Raw genomic sequence first — 22475 nt, 5'->3', positions numbered from 1 at the left:
GTCTGTCTGTCTGTCTGTCTGTCTGTCTGTCTCTCTCTCTCTCTCTGTGTGTGTGTGTGTGTGTGTGTGTGAGAGAGAGAGAGAGAGAGAGAGAGAGAGAGAGAGAGAGAGAGAGAGACACGTTTAGGAGCCACGTTTCCCTTCCACTCTGGATCCCAGGTACAGAACTCAAGTCTCCAGGCACCAGCAGCAAGTGCTTTTAGCACCTGATCCTTCTAACACGCCCCTCAGAACTTTACATTTTTAAAGACTTTTTTTTTAAAAAAAAAAAAATTCTACATAGCTAAGGTAGTTATAGGTCTTCGATGTGCTTCGTTTGGGTATTCACTAATCATTTTGGAAACATGAGCAGGTGGCACATGTCTTTAACTCCAGCACTTGGGAGGCAGAGATGGGTGGATTTCTGAGTTTGAGTTCAGCCTGGTCTACAAAGCGACGCCCTGGTGAGCCCGGACTACACAGAGAAACCCTGTCTCCAAAACCAAAAAGAAAGAAGAAAGAAAGGAGGGAGGGAGGGAGGGAGGGAGGGAGGGAGGGAGGGAGGGAGGGAAAATGTAAAGTCCACGCTTCCCTTTGTGCTTCCTAACACAATCATGCCTGTAAACGCGACAATTTACTGACAGGTCCGACCACCTGTGCTATACATTAGGCAGGCCATTGGAGAATGAAAAAATTGTGGGCTCAGCAGCTCATTCGTGTGTGTTCCAAATTAACACACCCTGGAAATTCGACGTGAATTGTGGAATCTGTAATAACTACTGAGCTAACAGAATGATTAGGATGGCAGTCCTTTTATCTCACTGCTGTGGGGAGGGGAAAGGTACATTCCGTCCTAGTGGCTCGTTGGTCTAGGGGTATGATTCTCGCTTTGGGTGCGAGAGGTCCCGGGTTCAAATCCCGGACGAGCCCAGTTACTTATTTTTTTACTCTCCAACTTCTTGAAAGTAGTTGTGAAGTTCTTCCTGTTAAAGCCCCGACAAACAGCGAGACCAGAGAAGAGCGGAGAGCCCTTCCATGGGGGTTGACTGGGTGAAGGTCTCAGTTCCTTGCTACCCAAGCCCTAGGAACTCCACAGAAGGAGGGAACTGGCGGCTTTGATCTCCGGAATCCAGAGGCCGGTCAGCCCAGATCTGCTGGATTTTTCGAGGTCAACGAAACCTGCTTCGGAGAGGGATTTCCAACTCTGGCTGGAAATTCCAGAGGCGGCTGGGACCCAGCTACTGTCCCGGCGGGCGGAGGAGCATCGCAGGCCGGGTCCTGGGGTGTGATCTGCTAGAGGGTTCACCTGCATCACCCGTGTGTGCACCCTTTCTTCGGGTCTGAGGCCACGCGTGCGACGAGCGACTTGTCCAGCCCAAAGGGTGGCGGCTCTTAGCATCTGCCTCCAGTCCACACAGGCAGTCGACTGCTCTCATCTAAGTTTTGGCCTCGCTGGTGGGCGAGACACAACCCACAAGCGGGAAATGCTACAGCAGGCTTGCTCAACCCCAGGGTGCATCGCCGCGGGCTGCAAGGCGCGATCTGGTGTTCTAGGAATGGCGGCCCAAGGAGGCTCCAGCAGCCGTCTGTCCCGCACACTGACTGTGATCTCCAGAGCGCGGGCTTACACGTGGGCAGCGTGAACTTGCCAGCCAAGCGCCGAGTAACATCCGCCTGCCAAGACCAAGGAAAAGCCGCACTCCTGACTTTGTCTGTGATGGAGAGGGACCAGAATGAGAGAGTTCTTCGGCAACCACGGTCTAAATTCACCCTTTCAGGGCGGGTCTGAAATCCGATTCTCCTTTCAACTCAGTCCTTCAGGTCCCGCCCCAAGACGCCTGAATGGTCATAAAATGGATCAAGGACCACAGTCTACGTGGCTCGTTGGTCTAGGGGTATGATTCTCGCTTAGGGTGCGAGAGGTCCCGGGTTCAATTCCCGGACGAGCCCATATTTATATTTCCTGCAACTAAAACTGGTACCAGGATACAGCTTGCTGTTACAAGCTCCGGATCTTTAGGAAGACTAGAATTTTCAAAGACCTAAAACTCTGCTGCCTCCTGTTACTTGTTAGAAACAGAGCAAAGTCTTACCGGGCGATGGTGGTGTCCTCCTTTAATACCCACACTAGGTAAAGGCAGGCCGGTCTCCTAAAAGTTTGAGGCTAACCTGGTCTACACGTGTTCAAGGACAGGAGGGAAGAAGCATTAACACTTGACTCAGAAGCCAAAGATCTAACATTTCCTTGGTTCGGTTTTGTTTTTCGAGACAGGGTTCCTCCGTATAACAGTTCTGGCTACCCTGGAGCTCAATTGTAGACTAGTCGGGTCTCGAACTCACAGCGATCCACCCGCCTCCGCCTCTCAAGTGCTAGGATTGAAGGCGTGTGCCACCACCGCCCAACTTAACATTTTTTTAAAATTATGTTTTGTCTTACTATTTATTGGGGCTCGGGGGTCGGGAGTGACGCCACTGGAGAGGTCAAAGAACAACACCTCACGGAAGTCGGCTTTCCGTTTCCACCATGTGAGTCCTTGGGGATGGAACTCAGGTGGTCTTCCCAGGGAGGCAGAGTCGATGAGCCCGGAGCCTGAAGAGAAAGAGCGGCATGTTAGAACACCAGAGTCTAGGGCTCCAACCCTACAGGGGAGTTTATTTAGGTTTGATCATAGCGGAGAAAACGTGCTGGGGAAAGCTTTTTGGTTGTTAAGTTTATTTCTTTATTTTGCGGCTATCAGACATGGAATCCAGGTACTCAAGTGAGCTGGTCAATTGCTGCCTCCTCCAGCAGCTTTTTTCTTTTAGTTACATTTATGTCACACGTGTGTGCGTGCATGTGTGTGTGTGTGCATACATGTGCGTGTGTGTGCATACATGTGCATGCATGGGTGTATGTGTGTTTACATGTGTGGAAGTTAGTGGACAACTTTCAGGAACTGGCTTCCAGTTCACCATGTGTGGTCTGGGGATTGAACTCAATCAGCTTGGCAGCAAACTCCTTTAACCAAAGAGCCATTTCAAAGGCCCTGCTTTTTTGTTTTTGTTTTGTTTTATTTTTTGATTTTTTTTTTTGTTTGTTTGTTTGAGACAAGGTTTCTCTATGTAGCCCTAGCAATCTGGAACTCGCGCTGTAGACGAGGCCTCGAATTCAGAGTTCTGTCTGCCTTTACCTCGCAAATGCTGGGATTTAAGGTGAACGGCTGCATGCAGGCTCTATTTTTTAAACAGTACAGTGAAATATCACCTGGTACATTTGGGAGTCAGAAAAGTGATTAACTAATAAGTCATTAAATATATTTTCTTGAAGGAAGAGAAAGGTTCTTTGGAGGTCAAAGCTTTCGCCCAGTATTCTCGCTGTGTAATTTGTAAGACTTGGTGTAAAGTGAATAACAGGGCGCTTTATTTATTTTTTTTTAAAGATTTATTTATTTATTATGTTTGAATGTCTGCAGGTCAGAAGAGGGTACCAGATCTCAGTACAGATGGTTGTGAGCCACCATGTGGTTGCTGGGAATTGAACTCAGGACCTTTGGAAGAACAACCAGTGAGTGCTCTTAACCTCTGAGTCATCTCTCCAGCCCAACAGGGCCCTTTATATACTAACTTAGAGATTATTAGAACAATGTTTGGTTGTTTCTTTTGTTTTGATTTTAGGTTTCTCGTGACAGGGTTTCTCTGTGTAGCCCAGACTGGCCTTGAACTCACAGAGATTCCCCTGTCTCTGCCTGAGTGCTGGAATCAAGACATGTGCCACCATGCCCGGCTTATTGGTTAATTTTTTAAAAATATTTATTTATTTATTTATTTATTATGTATACAATATCCTGTCTGTGTGTCTGTCTGCAGGCCAGAAGAGGGCATCAGAACTCATCTCAGATGGTTGTGAGCCACCATGTGGTTGCTGGGAATTGAACTCAGGACCTTTGGAAGAGCAGGTGATGCTCTTAGCCATCTCTCCAGCCCTTGTTTGTCCCGCGCTACCGTCTCGCCAGCAAGAACGACACAGGACACTTAGGATCCTTCTGCAGAAAAGCTTTAATGCGTCTTGAGAGAGAGAGTATAAGCTTACAAAGCGGAGACCCAGAATGAGGGGAACCCATCCCTTATATAGGAAACAGTCCTCGCTTCGGGCATGTCACTCTTGGATTGGTCCGCTGCCCATCAACCCAGATGACGCCTCGGGAGTAGGCAGGGACAGCAGCAGTGGAAAGTTATTAAAGGCATGTGCTACAACACCTTGAACTCACAGAGATCTGTCTCTGCCTCCCAGGCATAGGGATTAAAGGTGTGTACTACCATACCTTGAGGTCACAGAGGTCAATCTGCCTCTGCCCCTTGAAGTCAGAGGTTAATCTACCTCTGCCTCCCTTGTGTTGGGGATTAAAGGTGTGTACTGCCACACCCTGAAGTCACAGAGGTCAACTACCTCTGCCCCTTAAAGTAATGGAGAATGTGGTTGCGGCCCTCCACGCTTGTTTATTTTTTTTAAAGAGTTATTTTTATTTGTGCATGTGTATCTGCCAGGGTGTGTGTGCACATGAGTGCTGGTGGCCCCAGAAGCCCGAAGTGGCTGGCCTGATCCCCTGGAACTGGTCTTACAGGTGGTTATGAGTCACCCAACAATGCTACAAACTGAACTTAGATCTTCTGGAAGAGCAGTGATTGTTCTTACCCACTGAACCATCTCTCCAACCTTTAGAAGTTTTCAGCCACACCAGAGTAGTCAGCCAATCAGTGAGCCTTCCCAAGCATGAAGACCTTTGTACCTGCATAGGCTGCATACCCTTGAGCTATCTCAAAAGGGAGTAACGTCAAGCTGGAGTTTGAAGCACCATACTGGCCTTTGAGCAAGATGATTTGCTTGTGCAAGTTTGTAGCTGGAGGCTTTTCTCGTCCTACTCAGGCACACTGAACCCGTTTCTCTCCCACCCGCCTGCTGGTCCCTGCAGCCACTTATAAAATAATCATCCAGAGGCTTAATATTGATTGTAATTGCTTGGCCAGTTGCTCAGACGTATTACTGGCTAGCTCTTAGATATAAATTGACCCAGTTCTAATAATCTGTGTATTGCCACATGACTTCATGGAATTACCTACTCCCTAGTACATCTTGCTGCTCCAGTGACTTGCTGGTATTCCTTTGACTCTGCCTTCTTTCTCCCTATATTTCTGCTTGGGTTTTAAAATTCTGCCCTGCTATAGACCAAAGCAGCATACAGGACATCCCACATCATAGCTCCATAGCTAGTTCCTCTGGATTGAAACATTCTCTACTAGATGACAGAAAGATAGACGGAGAGTCCTAAAACTCAAGAAACGGCCTGGCAGTGGCATTCGGGAGGCAGAGGCAGGGGGATCTCTGTGATTCAAGGCCACCCTGGTCTACAAGAGTGAGTTCCAGGACTGGCTCCAGACCTACTGAGAAACCCTCTCTCAAAAGTAAATAAATAGATAGATTAATAATAATAATAATAATAATAATAATAAAACCCTTGAGCTCTAGTGCAGATGGCTGGGTATGAGGAGCTGCAGGTGAAAATCAAAGTTCAGCCCACCAAGAGGAAACTCTCTGATGGTCACGCTTGGACAGGCAAAGCCCCAGACCACAGACCAAAGGCTTCTGCTGTGCCTTTAAGCGTTTGCTGCTATTATTTTTCTCTAATATCTGGCATGGTGTGAATGGGTACCTGTAATGTAGTATGTTTATCTAATGGAAACATCCAGTTCTACTGAGCATTTTACCTGTGGATTGGTTATTATAAAGATGATTCCTCCCTAAGCTGTACAGCCTAATTGATAATAATAATGTTGGTTTGTACAGAGTTTTGATAAATAAAAATAAATACAAGGAAATGCTACACAGCAAGAGCCTATGAGTTTCATCTAAGGATCTGTATAGACCATAGCTCAAGTTAATGATTAAGAAAAGCAATTGAGGGGGCTGGAGAGATGGCTCAGAGGTTAAGAGCACTCACTGGTTGTTCTTCCAGAGGTCCTGAGTTCAATTCCCAGCAACCACGTGGTGGCTCACAACCATCTATAATGAGAAATGGTGCCCTCTTCTGGCCTATAGGGATATATGCAGACAGAATACTGTATACATAGTAAATAAATAAATCTTAAAAAAAAAAAAAAAAGAAAAGAAAAAGAAAAACAATTGAGCCGGGCGGTGGTGGCACACACCTTTAGTCTCAGCACTCAGGAGGCAGAGACAGGCAAATCTCTGTGAGTTCGAGGCCAGCCTGATCTACAGAGTGAGTTCCAAGATTGGCTCCACAGCTACTGAGAAAAACAATTGAGTCCCAGGAGCCAAGTTGACCCTAATTCTCTTAATGCTGAAAGATACAGTTACAGTATTCGGTGTGCATCCTTAGCTGAAACAAAGCTTTAAAATAACTTCATGTTGGATCAGATATGTTCAATAATAGTTTTCAGGTGGAAAACCCTAGAAAACAATCTAAAATTGCCAAGATACATAGCTGAGGTCAAAAATACAAACTAGTCCAATTGTCACTAGCTGATGTACTTTCCTTGCTGGGGTTGGTTGATGATCAAAGGTGATGATTAATTCCTTATACCCATTTCTGCCCTCAACCTCCCGATATAAAAACTATTGATGAATGGGCTTGCGCCCTAAAGATTTCAAGTAGATCTGACTGATTCTTTTTCATATATAAAAGTTTAGGTTTGCGATTCCTTTAAGATTCTGTATAAGATTACCTTTCAAGATAAGTAATAAAGTAATTGCCCTTTTCTTTGTACCTGAGAGTGTGAAATGAAAAAGCAGCCATTTGTGAACGGGCAAGATGGGAGCCTGTGAACTTCCTGCCCCAAAAGACCTTGCAACATCAAGCAGTACTGACTGCCCACAAGTCTGTGCTAAAATTACTGAAACTTTCAAAAAGCTGGAAAGATTAGAAGTTAGCCCAACCCAAAATCCTACCGACAGGGGGGCTGGAGAGATGGCTCAGTGGTTAAGAGCATTGCCTGCTCTTCCAAAGGTCCTGAGTTCAATTCCCAGTAACCACATGGTGGCTCACAACCATCTGTAATGGGGTCTGGTGCCCTCTTCTGGATGTGGCTCACAACCATCTGTAATGGGGTCTGGTGCCCTCTTCTGGCCTGCAGGCATACACGCAGACAGAATATTGTATACATAATAAATAAATAAAAAAATAAATAAATATTAAAAAAAAAAACAAAAAACAAAATCCTACCGACAGCTTGGTACGTGGCCTGTGGATACAGAGAGCTAAGCCAGGCAGTCAGCCCATCTACACCACTATACCTGACATTGCTCTTTTAACAGGACAATGAAAAAGTTGTGGGACATTTTCATGTCGTGCTGGGCCTTGTTAATACTTTATTATTGTTATTGTTGCTTTGGTCAATTTGCAGAGGAGCTTCAGAATGCTCATGCAAAATCCCCTTCACACATTTGGCAAGGGAAGGAGGCCCAAGGACCTCGTTTTCTTCTTTTGCATCCTCCTCTTTGTAAAAAAGTTTTACTACAGGTATAGTGCTCTGAAAGACTTATGGGTTTGCGTCTCAAGAAACCAGGATGGGCGGCCGGCCCACGCTGCATAAGTACCAAGCTCAACTGTGAAATGTCTAGGGGTGTTGTTCTCCGGTAGAACGCACATCGCATCCAACAGCTTAGTTCAAAGTTGTGTGGTTGCTACCAAAATGAAGAAATAAATGGCTCAAGAGGGTACTGGGTAAGCTAAGATCCTTGCCAGATCATTTGTGTTAGAAATCACCAGAAGTTCAGGAGACTACAGATAAAAACAACCTGAGCTGTTTGCTTCCCAGGGCTTCTAAAAAGATTTGGGTCCCAGTCATGGAAAGGGAAGGAAACGGTGTATAGTACTAGAGCAGCAATTGCTGATGAACGTGAGATATTTCTTTTTTATTTATTTTTTATTGTTTTTATTGAGCTATATATTTTTCTCTGCTCCTCTCCCTTCCTCCCCCACTTCTACCCTCTCTCATGATCCCCACGTTCCCAATTTACTCAGGAGATCTTGTCTTTTTCTACTTCCCATGTAAATTAGATCCACATATGTCTCTCTTAGGGTTCTCCCTTGTTGTCTAGGTTTTCCGTGGATGTGGATTATAAGCTGGTTTTTCTTTGCTTTATGTCTAAAAGCCACTTGTGAGTACATATTATATTTGTCTTTCTGGGTCTGGGTTACCTCACTCAATATGATGTTTTCTAGATCTATTCATTTGTCCGCAAATTTCAAGATGTCATTATTTTTTTCTGCTGTGTAGTACTCCATTGTGTAAATATACCACATTTTCTTTATCCATTTTCCATTCAGGGGACATCTAGGTTGTTTCCAGGTTCTGGCTATGACAAATAATGCTGCTATGAACATAACTGAGTACATGTCCTTGTGGTATGATTGAGCATCCTTTGGGTATATACCTCAAAGTGGTATTGCTGGATCTTGAGGTAGGTTGTTTCCTAATTTTCTGAGATATTGATTTCCAAAGCTGCTGTACCAGTTTGCACTCAAAAGTGAGACATTTCAAAAGGTGGGACCTGCCATCTAAATAACAGTGACGGCTATTTATCCGACTGAAAGTCATGGCTTTGTCTCCAGGGGCATAGAATCAAACTTGCACAAGGTGGCAGGCATATTTCCAGCGGTGTGGGTGTGGTGTTTGCAAGGCCTGAGGCTGACGCCATGTGAGCTGCGCTAGGGCCAGTGTTCTTTCCAGTTTCTGGACCTCTGCCGGTAGCTAATCCGAGAGCTAAGACAGATAAAGTGCGAAGAGAAGCCCGGTTTGTCTGTCGATGCCTGCTACATGCACGGCCTAAGTGCGGGCACCCAATAAGACTGGGCAGCTGCTGAAATGCAAATGAACACTGACACCCTGTGGCTGGAGAGAGAGAAAGAAAGAGAGAGAGAGAGAGAGCAAAGCCAGTGGGCTGAGAGAAGAGCCGCAAGGGAAGCGCCAGTTCGCGACAATCTGTATCCACAGCTGTCGGGCTACAGTCGAAGGTCTGACTTTATGGATGCCCCAGTGGGAAAAGAACGGGCAGGTGCTGGTTCCACCACCATGGGGACAGCAGATGTCAGAGGAACGACATAACGAGTTCCACCGGGGTCAGTAGTTTTCCATACGGCAGCCCATAGCTCACTGAGTTTTGGAAATCAGGAAGCAGATGTACTTACCAAACTATAAGCCATCTTCCCCCACAGACTGCTGGAGGTTCGTTGCTATGCTTCTCTAAAGTCTGGGAGCCGACACAGGCTGGAAAGTGGCAAAAGCTACCAACATTGCCACTAAGTGTTCTGAGAGCCTGCATGGTAACCCACAATGTGAGGCATGTTCCAAATCACAGCACTGAGAGATTAGACAGGGCCTGTATAAGTCAATAAGGATGCAAATACTTGCTCACCTGCGGACACTGCCACAAGCCCATTGAAAACGTTTTTATTTATTTATTGTGCAAGCAGTCAATGGGTGAAGCCCACTGGGTCGTGTCCAAATCAGTATTACACGCAAACACCCCCCCATCCCAGAGAATGAAGAGCAATTAGGGACACTCACAGCCAGTGGTACAAAGGACTGCGTTAAGGACCTCAGGACTAATTGTACTTCCGTTTGTTTTACAACTCTACACAGGCTGTATTGATTGAAATAAATAACGGGTAATTGAAATAGAGGTTAAACGGGGCTGGAAGGGTGGCTCAGTGGTTAAGAGCACTTGCTGCTCTTTCAGAGGACCTGGGTCACTTCACAATACCAACCTCATGTAGTTCACAACTGCTTGTAACTCCAGCTCCACGGGCCCAATGCCTTCTTCTGGTCTATGCAGATACTGAATGCACACGGTGCACATACATACACTCAGGTGCGCACGCGCGCGCAGACACACACACACACACACACACACACACACACACTAAATAAACAAACATATAAATAAATACAGATTTTCCTTTCTTTCTTTATTTATTTAGTTTGGTTTTTAGAGACAGAATTTCTCTGTGTAACAGCTCTGGCTGTTCTGGACCTCACTTCGTAGACCAGTCTGGGCCTCACTTTGTAGACCAGGCTGACCTTGAACTCATAGAGATCTGCCTTCCTCTGCTGGAATTAGAGGCATGCACCACCACCACCTGGTCATAAATAAATATTATTTACTTATTTATTTGGTTTGCTGAGACAGGGCTTCTTTGGAACAATCCTGGCTATCCTGGAACTTGCTTTGTAGACCAGGGTGGCCTCGAACTCACTGAGATCCACCTGCCTCTGCCTCCCAAGTGCTGTGATTAAAGGCGTGTGCCACCACTACCTGGCAAATAGATATTTTTTAAAACCCAACAATTAGAGTGTGAACAAAGGTGTCCTGCACAGGAGGGGAAAGGCTCTCCTCAGGGCTGGTGAGATGGTTCATGTTTAAAACACTTGCACTAAGCCCGATGACCTGAGTTTCACCCACTCCTCTGGCCCCCCCAGGAGTCATATGATGGAGAGAGAGACTTGACTCTTACAAGTTGTCCTCTGCTCTCCACCCTCATGCACAAACATAAAAGTAAATAAATGTAATTTGGGGGGGCTGGAGAAATGGCTCAGAGGTTAAGAGCATTGCCTACTCTTCCAAAGGTCCTAAGTTCAATTCCCAGCAACCACATGGTGGCTCACAACCATCTGCAATGAGGTCTGGTGCCCTCTTCTGGCCAGCAGGCATATACACAGACAGAATATTGTATACATAATAAATAAATAAATATTAAAATAAATAAATAAATAAATAAATGTAATTTGGGGGGATATAAGATCTCACTAAATAGTCCTGGCTAGTCCGAAACTCTCTCTGTAGACCAGGCTGGCTTCAAACTTGTAAAGATCCACCTGCTTCAGCCTCCTGAAGGGTCTAAAGACATGAGCCCGACCATGCCCACACCTAATGTCTCTTTTGTAGGGAGGGGCAGGGTCTTACTATATAGCCCTGGCTGACTTGGAACTGGCTATATAGACCACACAGCTTTTGCACTAGAGAGTTGCCTGTCTCTATAGTCCTGACTGATTTGGAACTGGCTATATAGACCAGAAAGCTTTTGCACTGGAGAGCTGCCTGTCTCTCCTCTCCAGCGCTAGTGTGAAAGGTGTGCAAGTTCATTGCGCACTCTTAACTGTTGGACCATCTCACCAGCCCGTAGACAAAAGTGGTTTTTGAAAGAAGGCACTCCTGGAAGCTATGAGGTTATTGAATGAAAAATGAAAAATCCCTGTACCAGAAGTGGACTTACTGAAAAATAAAAATAAAAAGTAGACTTCCCTGTGGATTGTCAACCCCTGAGACTCCACATTCTGTAAAGCCACTGATCTTGATTACATGCCCGAACTAGATGTTAAGGCCCCACTGTGGAAGACCGCACAGACTTTCGCTGCAGAGCAAGGAGAAATCAAGTTGAGATGGAGCTGGAGACTTTCCTGGTTCTGCTTCCAGCACTACCCAGGCTGTTGAGCAAAACTGGTTGTTATCAGCCCAACTTAACAATGGACGCGATGTGCTACACTGTTGTCTTACTTTGGTTTCTATTGCTGTGATAAAGCATCATGGCCAGAAACAACCTAGGGAGGAGAGGGTTTATTTCATCTTACAGCTTGTAGTCCATCATCCAGGGAAGTCAGGGCAGGAACTCAAAGCACGAGCTGATGCAGAGGCCATGGAGGAGCGCTGCTAACTGGATTGCTCTCCTGGCTTGCTCAGCCTGCTCTCTTATACACCCCAGCACCATCCGCCAGGGGTGACAACAGCCGACATGAACTGGGCCTGCCCAAGGCAATCACTAATTAAGGAAATGCCCTGGGGCTGGAGAAATGGCTTAGTGGTTCAAGAGCACTACTGACAGCTCTTCCAGAGGACGAGGGTTCAAATCCCAGGACCCACATGGCAGCTCACAACTGTCTGTAACTCCAAGATCTGACACCTTCACACAGACATACATGAAAGCAAAACATCAATGCACATAAAAATTAAAAAGGAAGGAAGGAAGGAAGGAAGGGAGGAAGGAAGGAAGGAAGGAAGGAAGGAAGGAAGGAAGGAAGGAAGGAAGGAAGGAAATGTCCTGTAGATTTGTCTATTGGCAGATCTTATGGAGACATTTTCTTAATAGTCTCTCTTCCTGTGTCAAGTTGACATAAAGTCAGCCAGCACAACTACCAACATTCCAAGCAAGATAAGCCCACTTATTCATTAGTGGCAAGATGATTGTGGTCTCAGCCAAGTGTTTTTTAATTTGATTTAAGGGCCCTCCAGTGGAGGGAACTTGATACTGTGTGTGAGGCCCAAAACTTTCGGCTAGGTAGGCCATAGGCTCCAGGAAAGAGGAGCCTACGTTGTGTTGAACAGATGTGCCTGTCAAATTGCCTTCTAATTTGTGTTCATGCTCATAGGTCACCGCTGTTATCAGTCTTGGCTGCGGAGGAGGAAACCTTTCTTGGAAAGGAGAAGTAACTGTGGAGGTGTGCAGTTTGCCAACCGCTTACAATATGTGTCTGTTGCTGGGGTACGGTGGCCCAATATTCAGACATAAACAGAGGCAAATAATCAGATGTTTGTGTCACCCCCTCTTGAGCTAGAGGAGGAACATCAGAGGGGACGCAGAAGGAGGGTGACGGCTGCAGACAAGGGTGGAGTGTCCTGTGGTTATTTCTTCCCAGTTTAAACATCCCTTCCGGAAGGAGAGGGAACTTCGTAAGACTCAGGAATCTCACAAAGCTTACAAGACTCACAAGACACCCACCCCTTCCCAGGAGCCTATAAGCAGTAGACAGCTGCTGGGGGAAGGTGATTCTTTAGGATGCAGAGAGCAAGATACTTCAGAAACTCTAGTGATACAGTCTTGTGCATCATCACCAATGCAGTTTGCTCCACAATGCTCCCTTAAGAATCCCTTAACCTATGCTCCAGTAAGAATCCCCTAACCCATGCTCCTGTAAGAATTCCCTAACCCATGTTCCTGTAAGAATCCCCTAACCCATGCTCCTGTAAGAATCCCCTAACCCATGCTCTTGTAAGAACCCCGTAATCCATACTCCTGTAAGAACCCCCTAACCCAAGCACCTGTAAGAATCCCCTAACCCATACTCCCATAAGAATCCCCTAACCCATGCTCCTGTAAGAATCCCCTAACCCATGCTCCCGTATGAATCCCTACAGCTGCTTTCTGTAGAAATGGACAAGTTCATCAAACCCGGAACGTGGTACTGCTCCTGGCTGCATGCTCCAGATGGAAAGCTGCCATCATGAAGAACATTGATGCTGGGTCTTCAGACCTCCCTTATAACCTTGTTTCGATGGCTGGGTTGACCTCTACCCCAGAAAAGTTACAGCTGCCATGAGCGAGAAGAAAATCACCAGGAGATCAAAGCTGAAGTCTGTGCTGAAATCATGTAACTACAATCACCGCATGTCCACAAGGTACTCCGGATACCTCCTTGGATAAAACTGTTGTCAACTAGGATGGCTTTAGAGACCCAGCTCTGAAACTGCAGAGCCAGGCAGGAGGCCAAGGTCAAGGCGGGAGGCCAAGGTCAAGTCTGAGGAGCAATACAAGACAGGGAAGAACAAATGGTTTTTCCAGAAGCTTTATTTTTAAGTATATTTTATTTCCGTTGTTAAAAATTAAAAATAGAAAAGAAAGAATTCTCAGCAACCTGTTGGTTTACCAAGTTACACTTGGGCAAACTGTTTCTTTGGTCCATCATTAGTGTCCTCCCTGTCCAATCTGCTTAGCTGTTTGTTTACGGCTACTCAAGAAAAGTCACGTGATGCCATCCTTTAAATAATACCAAGTAGGCAAATTTATGTATGATCCCCTATAAAACTCTGTGTTAGCCAGTAGAGCTGACTGCTGCAGGAAGGTTTACAATTTGTAATTAACCGCCTACTGGGGCGTGGCCTCTTACAGTATACACTGCGGAGTCCGCCCCTTCTCTCCTTCCTCCTGGTTTTCATTGGCTCCTTTGGATGGATCTCATCTCCATCCACCATTCAAGCAGAGAATCTCGATTTGTAAGTTTTCCCCCTAAATAAATTACTATCTATCTCTCAGTTCTGAAATGGTGTGGGATTTCTTTTAAGCGTCCGATCGCTCTGCCGTCAGCTGATGCTGAAAGTGTGGGTGTGGGGGACCTTGAGGCCTTGAAAGCAGGAGAACTGGCCCTGCTCCTTACTCATTTTTACAAGGGGTGAACTCCGGGACAATGAGGGAAAGTTCGCTCTAATGGCGAGGACAAGGGAGAGCTGGCAGGCTGACCAACTCAGCAACTACCCAGGCCCAGAACCAGGGTGATGTGTTGGCCCACCCCGACATTCACCCCATCTGGGATCTGCAGGAGCATGTGAAGTCTACGGTCCTGAAGACCCAAATCTTCAGGATTTCCACAACACAAAGCAATAGCAGGATATCCAAGAGAAGTTCCGGTGAGGCCCAGCATCAATAGCATAGCAGAAACTGGAGGCCTCAAACTAGACCAATGACTCTCTGCAGTGAACATTTGCAAGTAAAGATACATGGGGGAAAAACAACCAAAAAACCCTGTGTTTGCCAGGGCAAAGAAAAAAATTAACTTTTCCATAGATAGATAAGATGTAAGAAAATAAAAGAGGGGCTGGAGAGATGGCTCAGTGATCAAGAGCATTGCCTGCTCTTCCAAAGGTCCTGAGTTCAATTCCCGGCAACCACATGGTGGCTCACAACCATCTGTAATGAGGTCTGGTGCCCTCTTCTGGCCTGCAGGCATACACACAGACAGAATATTGTATACATAATAAATAAATATATTTTTTTTTTAAAAAAAAAAAGAAAATAAAAGAGTCTAACAAAGTAGAACTCAGAGAGAGTATTTATCTAAAATCACATACTCACTAGTATTTTGTCGGGGTCCGGTTCTAGCCATGACCATAAATTATTTCTCTCGACCAGACCCCAACATAAACTCTCTCTGGACCGGCGTGGAGGCGCAGGAAATAATGAGACACAACTCACATGGCTTTACCGGGAGGGAATTCTCAGTGGTCCCTCATGAAGTCTTGAGTTCACATCCTGAAGAATTCCTCTTGTTTATTCTCCAAACAGCTTTTATACCGACACATAAACTGAGGGGGAGACACACCAGCATTCTGTCTCCTAGGGAACCAGGTGAATGGCAGTTTATCACATCCTCATCTACCTGTCTGCTGTGTATGCTAGCTGTAGGCTTGAATCAGCATCTCTATAAGGCATCCTCTAAATTACAAAGGAGCAACAACATCCTGACCTTTTGTTAGGGCAGTGACAGCCTGTCTGCAGGGCTACATGACCACCTCGGGTGGGCCTATGGCTTCAGAGCTTGGATGCCATACCATATAGAAATATGGGCCTATAGTATTTAAGCCAAGACTGTAGAACCTGTTTGTTTCTCTCCACCTCCTGACTGCATCCAACACTGCAGGGTTCACAATACTATCAGACCTTTGAAGGCGCTTCTTGAATATTAAGACGAGGTTCAACCCCGAAAAACTCACTAGAAGTTGAAAATGTCATAAATCAAAAAAGCACTCGATAAGCTTCAACTAACCACATCACAGCATAGTAAGACTGTAGATGGGGTGCCTAGCCGGGAGAGCTGGTCCCCTGATGACACTCAGTATCTGAAGAGAATTTGGTAGTGCTCTTAGGTTAACTCCACCCACAAAACAAAAAAAAAATCTAAATTATAAATTTGAAAAATTGTTTCTCTGGGATGTGCCCTGGTTTTCATGATCACAGTGGAACTGCTGTGTGTTGGGGACCATCTGTATTTCTCTTTGTTTACTTGCTGGTTCTGGTTGACATTTAGGCTGTAGATGTAGAGATTGTTTACAGGAAAGCATTCTGGAACAAAAGAAAAGCATGCTGAGCGTGTTATTTACAAAGGTAATTTATACTTCACTTAAAACTAGATTTATCTTAGTGGCGATGGTGGCACAACATTATCAATGGACTTCATTAAATATTGAAAAAGAACTCAAAAAAGGCTAAGTGGTAAGCTATGCTATACACACACACACACACACACACACACACACACACACATATACACCATTTGCTTCAACAGAAAGCTAAAGGGATAAATTACCCAAGATTTTTACACTTTTCAGATACTCAGTTCATATTTTGACATTGACATATATTCACAATGTAGTACTGAGTGAAAAATCATATTCCACATTGAGGATATGATTAATAGGTAAGAATATTAAAAAGGGGTGCTATAGAGATGCATCAGCAGTTAATAGTGCCTACTGCTCTGGCAGAGAACTGGGCCTGGTTCCCAGTACCCACACCAGGGATGGTACTCCAGTTGCAGTGGATACAATGCCTCCTTCTGGCTTCCACCAGAACTGTACCTATTAGATAAACATATAGACAAGCAGACATATAGACTGTACCTATTAGGTAGACATATAGCAGACAACCTATTAGGTTGACATATAGACAAACATATAAATAAAAAGAAAAAAAAATAAGGGCTGGAGAGATGGCTCAGTGGTTAAGAGCACTGCCTGCACTTCCAAAGGTCCTGAGTTCAATTCCCAGCAACCACATGGTGGCTCACAACCATCTATAATGAGATCTGGTGCCCTCTTCTGGCCTGTAGGCATTCATGCAGACAGAATATTGAGAATACTGTACACATAATAAATAAATAAATCTTTAAAAAAAAAGAAAAAAGAAAAAAGAAAATAAAGGAGGGTAGGAAAAAATAAGGTTATCTCTGTTTACTTTATATACTCTTAAATTATTAAATTTCTTTACTAGGAGCATATACACAATTTTTTTGAAGGCTGGCAAGGTGGCCCAGTAGGTAGAGTTGCCACCAAGCCCGATGACTTGAATTTGATCCCTGGGGCCCAAATAGTGTAAAGAGAGAATAGATGCTATAAGTTGTCCTCTGATCCCCAGTAGCAGCTATGAAAGATTTGTTTATTATGTATACAGTGTTCTATCTGCTTGTTTGCCTGTACACCAGAAGAGGGCACCAGATCTCATAAATGATTGTGAGCCACTGAGTGTTACTGGGCATTGAACTCATGACCTCCAGAAGAGTAGTCAGTGAATCCTCTTAACCTCTGAGCCGTCTCTCTAGCCCCATAGACTTAATTTTTTTAAGATTTATTTCTCAAATGTATTTATTTCTTTTTCTTGGTGTCTTTTACATTTTGCATCTCAGTCCCATTCATCTCTCATTCCTTTGTATCTGTCCCCTTTCAACCTCCCCACCACTGAAAAATACAATAAAATAAAATTTAAGATTAAAAAAAGAGCCGGGTGGTGGTGGCGCACACCTTTAATCCCAGCACTCGGGAGGCAGAGGCAGGCGGATCTCTGTGAGTTCGAGGCCAGCCTGGGCTACAAGAGCGAATTCCAGGACAGGCACCAAAAAACTACAGAGAAACCCTGTCTCGGAAAAAAAAAAAAAAGATTAAAAAAAGAGAAAAATCTTGTCATGGGATCTGTAGTGAGTCACACAGTATACCTTTTAGCTCATGTAGCTTTACTTGCAAGTGCTTATTACAGACTCACCAGTCTGATTAGAGGCCTCTGGTTCCTACTACACCATTGGCGCTGGGCCCTCACTTGGACTCTTCTTGGATGTCCTGTTGTTGTCCCGTGTTGTGGAGATTCGGCAACGTTGGGTCTGTATGATCTGACCCTTCACACGCTCCAGCAGACCACAGATGGGATGGATGTTGGGGTGTGCCAACTCATAGTCGCATGGTTGGCCAGCCTGCTAGCTCTCTCCTGTCTTCATCACCAGGGTGAGCTCTCCAGCATTGCCCAGGCTGGTTCAGCCCATGCAGTAAAGAGCAAGGGGCGGGGCCAGTTCTCCTGCTTTCATGCTCTCAGGGTCTGCTCATCCACACCGACACCACCAGGGCCAGCTCCACTGTGCTGCCCTGTAGAGGTGGGGGGACCACTCTGCAGTTGGTGAGGAGCAGGGACAGCTGTCCCTCTCTTATGACGTCAAGGCCAGCTCTCCCAACTGCCACAGGCTGCAAGGGTCGGGGTCGCAGTAGGAAAAGCATCTCTCCCTAACCCACACCACCATATGGCAGATGAGGGGCAGGGACAGATCCTCCATGCTCACATTCTCTGGTGGCTTACTCCTGCCCTGCCAGCCTGGTCAGCTCTACTCTGCTACCCAGGCAAGATGCAGGGTCTGCTCTCCCGAGTGTTGCAGCCAGCGGGAAGCAGGGACAGCTCCCCTACCTGCTTCAGATAGCTAGGGGAGAAGGGAGGAAGGGCATCTTTCCTTCACCCAGACAAGGGAGGTGGGACCCATTCTCCCAGTCTTGTGCCCTCCTTAAACAGCGTCAGCTCTATTGTGCTGTCCAGGCAAGGTGTAGGACTCACTCTCCTAGCACTGCAACTGGTTAGGGGCAGGGCCAGTGTAGACGTAGATGGAGACAGTGCTTTTGTTTCCCAGCCGATCAACCTCGAATAATCACACAGAAACTATATTAATAAAACACTGTTTGGCCAATGACTCATTGTAACATGAGGGGGCCTGTTTGTGTTTTCTGTCCTGTCCGGTTCCCTCAGCAATTTAGCCCCAAATAAAATCACACTGAGATCTCTGTAAGCTATAAAGCTGATTGGCTCATTAGGTCAGGCTTCTTATTAGTTCTTGTAACTTATATTAACCCATTATTCTGTTCTATTTTAGCCAAGTGGCTCAGTACCTTTTTCAGTGGGGCAGATCACATCCTGCTTCTTCGGTGATCTGGGCAGGAGTGGGAGGAATCAGTTTCTTCCTTCCCAGAATTCTCCTGCTCTCCTTGCATCATTTCCACTTCCTGTCTGGTTTTCCCACCTACACCTCTTGCCTGGCCAATCAGCGTTTATTTAAAACATGAGTGACAGAATACAGACAATTCTCCCGCACCATTTCCCCCTCTTTTTTTTTTTTTTAAAAAAGAAAAAAAAAAAAACACAAAGGAAAATATCCAGGGGGCTGGAGAGATGGCTCAGTGGTTAAGAGCACTGACTGCTCTTCCAGAGGACCTGGGTTCAATTCCCAGCACCCACATGGCAGCTCACAGCTGTCTGAAGATCCAGTTGCAGGGGATCTGACACCTTCACACCAATGCACATAAAATAAAGTTAAATAAACCATAAAAAATATTAAAAAAAAAAAAAAAAAAAAAAAGAAAATATCCATAGTCCATTTTTTGGGAATGTGGACGTAGTATTCTAGGCTACTTCCAGCTGGTTGGGGGCGCTGATAATCTTATGGGGACCTAAAGAAAATTTAGAGTTATGATCAAGTCCTGACTGAAGTATCCTATGAGTCTTGATTATCTCAGGCAACAGTCTTGAACCTGTTCTGGATGAAGAACTCAGACATCTGGGCCATCTGTTCCTACCAGAGATTTTTCAGGTGGCCTTCCTTGATCAAAGGTGATTTTTCTTAACTCTGAATAAATCCAGAGCATCTCGTTTTCTGTGGAAACAAAAGCAAAATCTCTTCTCCAAAGTAACATACCTTTTGACTTCAATTTTGAAGCCAAGGTATTTTCAAAATACCTTTCTTGGATTAATTCTGCAGCATTTATAAGCAAATATCTTTTAGCAGCTGTTGCTCCTTCCTCAGCATTCAAACAATTTAAAGAGAGCATAATAGCAAACAGTATCAAGATTCTCTGTATATTTTCCATCTTTATACAGCTTTATTTTAACCTCTATTTCTTTTATTTTTACTTTTAACTTTTGACTTTTTGAGACAGGTTCTCTGCATATCTTTGTCCTGGAACTCCCTCTGTAGACCAGTTTGACTATTATAGATGACTATCTATTAATCCATAATTTTTAAATATACATTTATATTTTAAAAGACCTATATACACATAATACCTTAAACAAGAGTATAAGTATACATATAATGAAATTGACCTTAAATTTGTATCAATAATCCAAAGTCCATACTAAAGTATTCATTTCTATATCATATCCCCTTTTTTTTCTTTAGAAAGACCTTGACAGTGACCATTAACTATTTATATAATCAACTCCCTTTAAATGAAATCAAACATTTATAAAGAATCATTTTGGGTATTCGGGGGCAGTTTTCTCCAAACTCCTTCTTGCTGTTTGTTGGGCAAAGTATTTTTAGGGTTCATGGAGACCTTTTGAGAGGTCTTGTTCCGTCACACCACATTAGCCAAAACATCTTTATTCATCAACCAATAAAAGCAACACATATACAAAAGGACTGTTGACTGAAGTTTTTGTCCTGCCCAGTTCCCTCAGTAGTTAAGTCCCAAAGAAATCACACAGAGGTCTACATTAATTATAAACTGATTGGTCTAGTGTCTCAGGCTTCTTGTTAATGCTTAAAGGATATCTCCCATCAGGCCAGTGTTCCCTAGTGTCACAGTAAGTGAGGGGCCGGACCAACTCTATGCAGCCCTATCCTCTCAGTCTTAGGTGATATCAGGAGCCAGGGACATCAACACAAACATGCAGCAGGGCCATGAACCCAGACATGCCTTGACAACAGCCCAGACCCAATAATCACCATGGCCGCGGGTGGCAAGCAAGCCACGCACCTCACTCAGCTCCTCGCCATTTTAACTTCTTTACATATGTCCCTCTCCACAGGACACAAACCATTTCTCTCTCACACATACATTTGCTTACCATAGTAGTTACCAGTTACCTGTGGTTTCTCCTCTATTCCCGGGGCAGGCCGCCTGGGCATGAGTATACATCTTCTTGTCCTATGTTTACTTATGAGAATGCAGGTTCTGCCAGAGGCTGAAAGAAGACATTAGATCCCCTAGCTGCAATTACAGGCAGTTGTGAACTGGCCGACACGGGTGCTGGGAACTGAACTTAAACCCTCTAGAAAAGCAGCAAGTGCTCTTATCCCTAGAGCCACATTTGCCGCTCAAAGAAGACTCATTTTTCCATGTGCTAAGGTCCTCATTCTGCTGAGCCCCAACTCTTCACATAGAAGGAACCATGGCTTGGCTTTCGTGTGGGCTCAGTTTCCTGCACTTACAGCTGGAGACGCTTTTCAGATTTTTTTTTTACTAGCTGAGCCCACGAGGAGCGGAAACAGCAAAGGGCATTTGGGATTTACTTAAGCATTTATAGCTAATAACAGCTTTATGGGATGCCATGTGCACATTTTAACAAGTTTGGATGCAGAAAAAGCACCAAATCCAAAATAAAAGTCTAGAGTCTTACTACCAAATCAGTGTGCTCATAGATATATGAAAGTGATTTTATCTAAACACATTCATGGTTTCATTCTGTGACCTATTGTAGTCAAGCACAGTGTGAATTATCCAAAGTCAATAAATATGGAGGAACATGACCAGTATAATGGTGTGGGAGAATTGTCTGTATTCTGTCAATCATATTTTAATAAAACGCTGATTGGCCAGGCAGGCAGTATAGGCGGGAAAGCCAGACAGGAAGTAGAGGTGGAGCAAAGAGATTGGGAGTATTCTGGAAAGCAGGAAGCTCCCTCCGCAGTTCTGCTCAGACCACCGGAGAGGAAAGATGTAAGCTGCCCCGCTGAAAAAGGTACCAAGCCATATGGCTAACATAGATGAGAATAATGGGTTAATATAAGCTATAAGAGTTAACAAGAAACCTGAGCTAATGGGCCAATCAGCTTTATAACTTATAGAGATCTCTGTGTGATTGATTTTCTCTGGGACTTGCCGGTTGTGGGGTACTGGGCGGGAACAGATACCCCAACAAGCTGGCCCCGTCATGTTACAGTGTAAGCGATTAACAATGTAATTCTGAATATGTGCATTATAATTCACTTCTCTAGTTCTGTCTGTTGCCAGTGTGTGATGCTACTGTCCTAGTCAGCTTTAGCTATCAGCTTATACAGTCTGGAGTCACCTTAGAAGGTAGCGTCCATTGAGTGATTTCCCAGACCAGACTGGCCTGTGAGAATGTCTATAAAGGGTTGTCTTGATTGACAAATGATGCAGTCCATTGTGGGCAGCATCATTCCTGGGTAGCTGACCTGAGCTGTAGGAGAAAACTAGCTAAGCCGGAGAGAGCAAGCAGAATTCTTCCATGGTTTCTGCTTCAAGCCAGAGACAAAGCCATCTCTCCAGTCCCTGTATTTAGCTTTCTTTGTTCCCTGAAGAGGTTTATGTATGCTTTGTTGGGAACCTGGGGTGGAGTTAATTACCACCAGAATAAGTTTTTACCAAATTGTGCTGTGCTTAAATAGCCCTAAAATAAACTACTCAGGATCGGACTCCCAAAGTTTGAACCAATACTGGTTACTGAGTCCTGTTGAACCTATCTTGATGCTCGCCTTCTGTGGCTTGTCACTCTGCTGGCAATGGAGGTCACAGAGACCCTGCATTTAAGAATATTTATAGATGCCAGGTGGTGATGCTGCATGCATTTAATCCCAATACTTGGAAGGCAGAAACAGGCCGATCTCTGAGTTTGAGGTTAACCTAG

General features: G+C 44.9%; 2 non-coding genes across 2 annotated transcripts; both read left to right on the top strand.

Moving 5' to 3' along the window:
- The first annotated feature begins 837 nt into the window (after window positions 1–837).
- Window positions 838–909, top strand: Trnap-ugg (transfer RNA proline (anticodon UGG)). The gene has a single exon. It is a non-coding gene; the product is annotated as a tRNA-Pro (tRNA).
- A 948-nt stretch (window positions 910–1857) lies between these two features.
- On the top strand, window positions 1858–1929 carry Trnap-agg (transfer RNA proline (anticodon AGG)). The gene has a single exon. It is a non-coding gene; the product is annotated as a tRNA-Pro (tRNA).
- The last annotated feature ends 20546 nt before the right edge of the window (window positions 1930–22475 follow it).

Source organism: Myodes glareolus, chromosome 20, assembly GCF_982192425.1.
Source record: "Myodes glareolus chromosome 20, mMyoGla1.1, whole genome shotgun sequence".
Taxonomy (NCBI): Eukaryota; Metazoa; Chordata; class Mammalia; order Rodentia; family Cricetidae; genus Myodes; species Myodes glareolus.
The sequence above is the reverse complement of the archived record's forward strand: the minus strand, read 5'-3'. Positions and strand labels throughout refer to the sequence as shown.